Source organism: Oncorhynchus nerka, linkage group LG9b (assembly GCF_034236695.1).
Source record: "Oncorhynchus nerka isolate Pitt River linkage group LG9b, Oner_Uvic_2.0, whole genome shotgun sequence".
In the NCBI taxonomy this organism is placed as follows: Eukaryota; Metazoa; Chordata; class Actinopteri; order Salmoniformes; family Salmonidae; genus Oncorhynchus; species Oncorhynchus nerka.
The window spans coordinates 14,678,276-14,686,075 of NC_088424.1; the positions used below are offsets into that span (position 1 = coordinate 14,678,276).

The 7,800-nt window shown below is 41.4% G+C and overlaps 1 long non-coding RNA gene across 2 annotated transcripts; it reads right to left on the reverse strand.

Moving 5' to 3' along the window:
- Positions 1–330: 330 nt before the first annotated feature.
- LOC115114323 (uncharacterized) lies at positions 331–5,596 on the reverse strand. Of its 2 annotated transcripts, XR_003861223.2 has the most exons (4): positions 5,397–5,596; positions 5,116–5,254; positions 3,500–5,033; positions 331–419 (listed from the first exon to the last, which is right to left on the reverse strand). It is a non-coding gene; the product is annotated as an uncharacterized LOC115114323 (long non-coding RNA). The 2 variants fall into 2 exon arrangements; XR_003861222.2 differs by having other exon boundaries at positions 3,500–5,254.
- Positions 5,597–7,800: the final 2,204 nt, after the last annotated feature.

Here is a 7,800-nt window from a genome sequence, read left to right on the forward strand (position 1 = left end):
GAATGAGTAGGTGTTCTAAACCGGTAGTGTATGTAAATGTGATATTTATTTTTAATACATTTTGCAAAAATATTTTTGCTTTGTCATCATGGGGTGAAGATTGAGAAATGAAAAAACGATTTAATCAATTTTAGAGTAAGGCTGTAATGTAACATAATGTGGGAAAAGTCAAGGGGTCTGAATACTTTCCGAATGCCCGAAATAAATATATATGGGGGATTGGAAATTATGCAGGCAATTACATTGATAGACACCACAATCTATCTGCAATATTAAATCTGATCTACCCCCTAAAAAAAAGACAAACGAAAATAACCCAATTTTCATATCAAGGTTTGATTGACCATTTAGTGGTGATGGTGGTGACCTGGATGAAGATGCAGGAGACATGGTTGTCACCGTGGTGGTCTTGGGTGGTGCTAATGGTTAGAGACACAAAAAGGGGAAATGTTTTCACTGCTTGCCACAATTACAGCCTCACAAATATTTCGTTTATAAGGATCCCCATTGCCCTGCTCTTCCTGGTGTTCACACAAAACATATAAAAATAAATGACAGAGTACAGAACAGTTGTAGACAAGAACAACCTAAGATAATAGTACATTTATTTTAAAATAAGATAAGAGAGTCATATATTGTCAAGAGACTACACCAAAAAACACAAATCGTTTGTATACAATATTCATATAGACATATTCACATATACAGTCAAATTCACAATTAAATTAGATTGTTTTTTGTCTGTTTTTTTTTTTTTTAGCTAAACCTGTGGCGAAATCCTGCACGGAGCCTTCACCGTGCGCTGCCACTTTAAGAGCGCATCAGCCGTCAGGAAGGAGGAAATAAAGACAGCTCTTTGGGGAGGAGCTCTTGGTTGGCGCGACAGTTTGACTGTGCTGTGCTGTGCTGTGCTGTGCTGTGCTGTGCTGTGCTGTGCTGTGCTGTGCTGTGCTGTGCTGTGCTGTGCTGTGCTGTGCTGTGCTGTGCTGTGCTGTGCTGTGCTGTGCTGCAGAAGTTTGGTTTATTTTCAGCCTGTGTAGTTTATAAAGTATTTAACTCTATCATCGGTGTGAAAGTTCTAGCTCGTGGTTGTTATTGTTTGGGACCGCACCGGTAATGGATCGCATGGATTAGTAACAACATTGTTGCGAGAAGCTTTGACATACAAACCAACAAACCATCGAACGGTCAGACAGTACACCGGCAAGCCTGAAGATCACAGCTAAGATCTCTCTTGTTCTCTTTCTCTTCCCTCTATCGTTCCAGTGCTTTACCCTGCAACCAGACTTTCTATTTTTCAAATGCACTTCCCATTGAAGTTCATTAGAGCTGGACTATTATTGCCCTGCCAGAAGTATTTGGGTGGACATTTGAGTTAAAAGTGAGGTTGCTTGTAAGTTGTGTATTGTTATTTGAACTGTATTGAGGTGGGGTGTACTAATGACATGTTGGCCGAGAAGATTGTGGACATTCATACCCTCTGCTCTCCTCCCCTGGAAGATAATACATATTGCAAATCCTCTGTTGATGACAGGGTTCTTTCTTGTATGAAGTTGCTGTTCAATTGCTCCATTTAATATTAATATTATTATAATATGAGGTATTCTTGGGGTTTCCCCTGTGCTGTGATGTGGGTTTTATAGGCTACACTCTGGGCAGTCTTTTCTGCTAGTAGTGGTACTCTCTCCTATTCTACTCTTTTCCTTTTGGCATGGCTAATACCTGCCTGGCACCTGAACAAAGTCTTTATCTTTACCCCTCTCTAATAAATACCGCTACAAACTTGCGGTTTGCCTCAGTAACCTACAGTGGGCCCACATCCAATAGTGGAATATTATAGGTGCAATACATAACATCCTCATATGCAAATAGTACTTGATTTCTTTTTCAAATTTGTAGTGCGCACAAACTTGACAGTGTTTATTTGAGTCTATTTTATTTTTACAGGGACAGTGAACATTAATCAACGTTTTAGTAAAAGTGCTGGTTTTAGCCAGCCAGCTAAATTTCAACCGCAGTCCCTGGGCAGGTTATTAAAAACAATTACACTATAGACAATCATTGAGCAGTGAGCACATTCAGAGCAACATAGGACAAGCAAGACATAGCATACAGACAGAGCAACATAGGACAAGCAAGACATAGCATACAGACAGAGCAACATAGGACAAGCAAGACATAGCATACAGACAGAGCAACATAGGACAAGCAAGACGTAGCATACAGACAGAGCAACATAGAACAAAAAGCAGCAAGACAAAATTCATAAAAGCAACAAAGTGTTTCCACACCTCACAAGCTACAGACAACAGACAACATGGAAAGCGGCAATACACAGCTAGGGACCATGTTCACAAATCTGATTGACCTTTAGCCATGTCTTCATGCATTTTGTGTAAGTGTGATATGTGGTGCAGTTATGTGTGTCTGATGGCAGTGTATTCCAGACATGGGAAGCTCTGTGAGTTTACTAAAGGTGCTTTTCCTTAAGGGAACTATACAGCCACCTCTCATGGCAGACCTTGTGGATCTGCTGCCATATGTTTGGGTTTTCTGTTTAACAAAAATACTGAGTGGAGGGGGTGCCAGGTCATTTTAGGATCTTGAATACAAGACATGCGTCGGTGTATTGCACAAGATTTTCCCAACTCAGGAGCTCATGCTTTCTGAGGATGTAACAGTAATGATGGCTATTGGGCTTCCTATCAAGCACTTTGAGAGCCTGTTTGTAGACAGACTGAGTAGGTTTTAATGTTGTACAGCAAACATTATTTGTTCATGACGTCTCCTATGAGAACAAACTATAAACAGTGGAGTAATAGGCCCACAGTTCCCTTCACTCTTAGAAAAAAAGGTGCTATCTAGAACCAATACAGGTTCTTCGGTTGTCCCCATAGGAGAACCCTTTGAAGAACCCTTTTTGGTTCCAGGTAGAATCCTTCTGGGTTCCATGTAGAACCGTTTCCATAGAGGGTTCTGCCTGGAACCAAAAAGGGTTCTGCCTGGAACAAAAAAGGGTTCTGCCTGGAACCAAAAACGGGTTATCCTATGGGGACAGCCGAAGAACCCTTTTGCAACCCTTTTTTCTAAGTGTACTATTGTAAGACAGTTCATAAATCGAAATGACCAGTAGGCTTAGTAGCTGGAAGTGTGTGCTTTGATAGTAAGTCGTTGGCATCATAGAGCAAAGACTACAAGCTAATTGTAAAGTGGACTGTCAAAATCACCAAATCCTTCACGGACCACTATCTCATGACTAAGCATGCCCAGATCTCACAGCTAGCTCACCACATAGAAACACAACACAGGAAGTGACAAAAGGAAGTGCTCTTTCCCAATTGGTCTTTCCTTGATTCCTTGCATTCTCTGTGAACAAGATACCAGTAGGCCTTGCTACATAAGCTGGATGGTATTACTATTTCTCTTTTGTCTAAAAATAAAATAATTTGGGGAAAAACTGTTCTTTGGAGTAGATATGAATAACAATGATTACACTCACCATTAACTGTGAGTTCTACTTCAGTGATCAGGGTGGTGTAGACATTAGTTTCCCACCACACCTGTATACACCTGTATCCTCCACAGTCACGTTGGTGAAAGTCACAGTGAAGACTCTCGACCTTCTGTTATCAGACACAAATAATCAACCATGTTTGTTTGATAGTTTTTCAGATTCTAAAGTGACATTGTCTTTGCAGATGAAGTGATCTTCTTGTTTACATAAATACTTGGGGCGATTCTCATGGTCCTCTGGATACTGGCAGGTGATGGTAGCGTTTCCCCCCCAGATAGGCTTTCTCTTTGACTGATTTCTTACAGCAGTCATCAAGGGAAACACAACCTCAGCCTTTATTTCCTGTCTCTCCTTACACCCTCACTTGATGACCACCGTGACTAGCCAAATTTAACTCGATTAAAGGGCAATTCCACTACTTTTCAACTTCACTTTCATCATCTCCAGCATAATACCAGTGTCTACATATGTGAAAAAGGCACATTTTAAAAAGTTGACATCATTCCGATGACATCATCAAAAGTGGTAGCATTTTATAAACAGGGATTTTCTGTGAGATTAACAGTGACGTGGGGAGAAAGAAAATACCCTCCCTCTGGCTAGAAACTCGTTGCAGGTCTTAAAAAGTCTGGGGCTGCAGATCCAACTTCTCTGTGACCTTTTTTCCTGGACTAAAGGTCTCGAAGCTTCTGCGAATGTGAGGCTCAAGTTCTGTACGTTAGCCTTTTTACCTCTACTTTGCACATGTTTAGATCTTCTTGAGTTATGCAGTGTTTGAAGTACTCTACAGTGTTGTTTTGAAGGATGTACAGTGTTGTTTTGAAGGATGTACAGTGCACAAATTGTAGAGCAGATGGTGTTAACAAACTGTAGAATAGCCTACCTGTGTGTTCTGCGTAGTGGCATGCGCGGTTGAGTTTTGGCCAAATGTAGGAGAAAAATGCGGTGGTTTTGTCTTACAGTAACTATTATATGCAGTTCTATTATGTAGAATGCTATCATTATGTAATCTTGCAGACATGGATTCAGCTTTGATCTGACTTTATTCTAACACCATTCGTCAGAGTAACCTGTTCTTTACGAGTAGAGAATATAATAGAGATAAGTAGAGCATAAACATGCGCAGAACGTGATCTGCACGTGCAGAAGCGTCAATCTTTAATTCAGGAAAAAAAGGTCTGGGGAAAGTTGGATCCACAGCCACTCCTTTTTTCAAAAAGTTTCAATCCTACCCTGTGATGTCACAGAGAAGCATTTAAGACCTTGTTATCTTTCTAACCACAGCTCATAGAAATGCGCCGTTTCCCCATATCTAAACACTGGTATGGTGCTGAAGATAATGACTATGAGGTTGAAAAGTAGCGGAATTGCCCTATAAGTTCTATTCATTTTTTGCTAAATGAAAATAAGTATTTCACTTTCCTTTACTTTCAGCTCCACATTAGTAACATGGCCACTTGATGGATCTGATGTGGCCACTTCACATTTGTTGTTCCCTTCATCGCTTTTTTCCAGTTTCCTGATGATCACAGAAAAGAGTTCCCCGTCAGTGTCACAAAGAGAGAATCTATCCTTGTTCTCCCAGGTGTTCTTCATCCCACCTTTTTTTTATCCCCTCACAACTTTGAGTTGACTCCTTGCAGAAATATTTATTGTTGTTTTGATATTTGTCTGGGTATTTACAGGTGAAGATGACAGTTCCTCCTAAGCATCCTTCCACTTCAAGGCAGCTCACACAACCTGAGATGACATTAGAAAACAGTGGTGGCATCATCATATTATCCATCCACACTGGTATTCCAGACTCTAGTGTAGAAGTATTTTAAAGAATACTTACTGGGTGTTATTACATTGCTATAGAGTGTTATAACAAGCGTATTACCTGTCATAAAGGACAGGATGATTAATATCAGTAGATTCCTCATCTTGTGGGTTCTGGGGCTCTCAGCTCTCAGTCAGTGTTGGACTCTGTACTGTCTGGTTCGTCCAGCTGTCTCAAGATGAAGTTCCTGATATAATGCTTTATGTCGACGTCTTGATCCTGTGCTTTCTCTACTACTCCAAACTTAAGTACAAACTTTATGTACTTTCCCCCTCTCTGCCACCCCCCCCTAATTCTCTCACTCTTCACACTCGTACATTCAAACAAACTATTTACTTCCCTTTTTCTCCATCTCCCTCTCTCTCTATTTCGCTGCATGTTGTGTTTATATTTTTGTTCAGTGTTGCAACTTTTCAACTACTTAGCATGTTAACTAACACTTCCCCTAACCCTAACCTTAATGCCTAACCCTAACTCCTTACACTAACTTCAAACTTAACTGTTAACACTAACCTTAACCCCTAACTAACGTTAGCCACCTTGCTAACATTAGCCACAACAAATTGGAATTTGTAACATATACGAAGCAATATTTGTAACGGATTGTACAAATTGTAATTTGTAAAATATCACACGAACTGGAAAATGGATGTCTATAAATGAATACACACCATACGAAATGTAATATATCAAACTAAATGGAGGGAGACAGATTATTTACATTTACTATGTTACGTCTACCCCTGAGTCCAGGTTGTAGCTACCATCTTCCTCCTTACAAGACATGAAGCAGCTTTGGCTGTTGAGCTTGGAGATTGGATATGGTGAGATCACTGGAGACTTCAGTTGAAATCAATCCTATACCATTGTTTCAACTTTTCAATTTCTCAGCAAGGTATCCTTGGTTAACTGTGTGTGGTTTGAAGAGCAATTTCATTTGCTTTTTTTATGTCCATGTGTCATTTCTTTGCCTCAAGCGCAAGAACAGAGGCCTGTTTACTGTACAATGCCACTTTCATTTGTTTTAATAATCGCACTATAGTAGCCTACACACTACTGCCAAAGTTACATCGTATTCCATCATTTTCGACCAGTTTTATATATGAAAGCAGTTACAGTGCCCTTAGGTACCATCTGGAGGAAGTCCAGAATGGTCACGCTCTACCAATCCAAGCAACCGGAGCCCTGTACTCGAGTAAAGACAATAGGTTTCAGACCTTGCCTCCCTCATGTGTCCCTCAGTCTTCTCCTCTTGGCCATTTGGCACTGAGTAATATTGCGCCTCTTGGTCAACAACCACAAGGCTTGGCTTCTCCTCTTGGCCTTTCGGCCCCAATCTCTCCACAGGATGAAGCCAACCCTTTCCGCGGAATACCTTGACAAACTCATTGAGAATTTCCCCACCTCTGGTCAGCCAAACGATACTGAGACGTTCCTAGCCGACATAGAGGACGCATTGGATGGCTACCCGAAGGCTACTGGTTCTGACAGGGTTTACCTGTTGAAGCGAACAACAAATAGACACGTGACAAGGTTAATTCGTCTACAACAGCAACACGTGCTAAATGACTACGCTAAACTTGCCACAGTTTTGAAATTAGAATTCAGTGGTTCTGCGACTCGCAAACACGATAGCTCACTGGCTAACACCGTCAAACAAGCTCGGAACGAACACCCACAAGCTTACTATCATAGGCTTTGTTCAGCTTACTTTGGCCTACTCACTGAAACAGGCATGGAAGACCTGTTACCTTTTAAACAAATGTTCCTGTCGAACATGTATCCTACAGTCATTACCTACTTGGGCCCTGCCGCCCACGTTGGCTTGCCTATCTTACAACTCGGAGAGCTTGCAAGCACAGCTTTTGAGGCATCAAAAGTTCACAACGATGAGAGCCCTGACCACTCGGTTTTGAAGTTTGACCAGGAGCACTCACTCCAGTTGGAGGGTGCATTATCAGGTATTGGAGCGTTGAGAGATGACGCACAACAACAGTTTCTACCACGAAACCATGATTCCAATAACCTCTGCGGTCGAAATAACTGTAAAGTACGTCACCATCAACATGACTACTGCTACAATCGACCTGTTCGCTACGTCCCTGCACCCAACCCACACAGTGTCAGAGCACAAGGGTAACAAAGGTTTGAAGGACGATCAAAACGTAGACCAATGTTCTCCAGAAGTTCCACTACCGGAAAAACTAAAGCGAGAACAATTTGAGAAAAGGGTCAAAGATAAGTCACAAGGACTAGACGGGGCATTACCGGACACCAGATCCGCAGGAATTAACACCCATAGCAAGGACGTTAAAGTTCAAATTTCTCCAGCTCTCATTCAAGACCCTACAGGGCCCGCTCGATCAAGAAACAAGCCCCCGGGATTTGTCTATAGACTCTGATACAAAGGTTGCGAAGAAAAAGGTCAAACGCTTCGTTAAAGCCAAGCCCACTCAAAATCGGA